Below are 1,185 nucleotides of genomic sequence, written 5' to 3'. Positions count from 1 at the left end.
CCCCCTTACCCTTCTCCCTCTTTCCTTCCCTCCGCTTCCCCCTCTTCCCTCCCCTCCCCTTCCCCCTCTTTGATCCTCTCTCCTTCCCGCTTCCCCTTTCCCCTGGCCTGAGCTTTCTCTTCTGTGAGATTGAGGGAAGCAGCAGCTATGGAACTCAGAAAAGAAGTGCCTGACACTCATCCCAAAAGGATGAAAAGCATGTCCCTCAAAAGACAGCTGGTCCCTTGGCCAGGTCAACATGGTGAAACCCCGTTTCTAATGAAAACACAAAAAATTAGCTGGCTGGGTGTGGGGGGACTACCAGCACTTTGGGAGACAGAGGAGGGCAGATCATCTGAGGTCAGTAGTTTGAGACCAGCCTGACCAATATGTGAAACCCCAACTCTACTAAAAATACCAAAAATTAGCCTGGTATGGTGGGATCCTTTAGTTCTAGCTACTCAGGAGGCTGAGACAGGAGAATGGCTTGAACCCGAGAGGCAGAGGTTGCAGTGAGCCGAGATTGTGCCACTGCACTCCAGCCTGGGTGACAAGAGCAAAACTCTGTCTCAAAAAAAACAAAACAAAACAACTGGTCCCAACCAGTTCCCCCCAAAAGTGGCTGGTCCTGGAGAGACTTGGGGGGAGATCAAAAAAGGGGGAAGACTCTGGTCCTGCAGCTCAGAGCAGCTTCCCTTGGCCACATTCTGCAGGGGGCTCCCGCCCTTACTGGGGGAACTGAGGCTAGTGCAAAGATCCCCATGAAAGTCACTTCTCGGCTCCCCCACCGTCCCTCCCCGTCCAGTGAGAAATAGGAAACCCAGGCTCCAAAGGGGCTCCTTCCTCCAGCCCCTGCTCTGCTCCAGGGAGGCCCTTGGAGGGAGAGACCCTCAGGGAAGAGGCCCAGCCCTGCCATCCTGCAGGAGGGAAGGCAGAAGTGGGAGAGTCAACCCTGCCTGCTTCTACCACTGTCCCTATAGGAGCACTCACCTGGGGTGGGGGTGGGGCACACACACCTTCTGCCAGCCCTCTGAGGGGACTGTCACCACTGCCTTCTCTTTACAGCAGGGGAAGCAGGGCTCAGAGGGCCTGCTTCCCTCAATCTCACAGAAGAGAAAGCTCAGGTCAAGGGAAAGGGGAGCGGGCGAAGGAGAGAGGAGCAAAGAGAGGGAAGGTGAGGGGAGGGAAGAGGGGGAAGGTGAGGGG

The sequence above is a fragment of the Cebus imitator genome, unplaced genomic scaffold, assembly GCF_001604975.1.
Source record: "Cebus imitator isolate Cc_AM_T3 unplaced genomic scaffold, Cebus_imitator-1.0 Scaffold339, whole genome shotgun sequence".
Lineage (NCBI taxonomy): Eukaryota > Metazoa > Chordata > Mammalia > Primates > Cebidae > Cebus > Cebus imitator.
The sequence above is the reverse complement of the archived record's forward strand: the minus strand, read 5'-3'. Positions refer to the sequence as shown.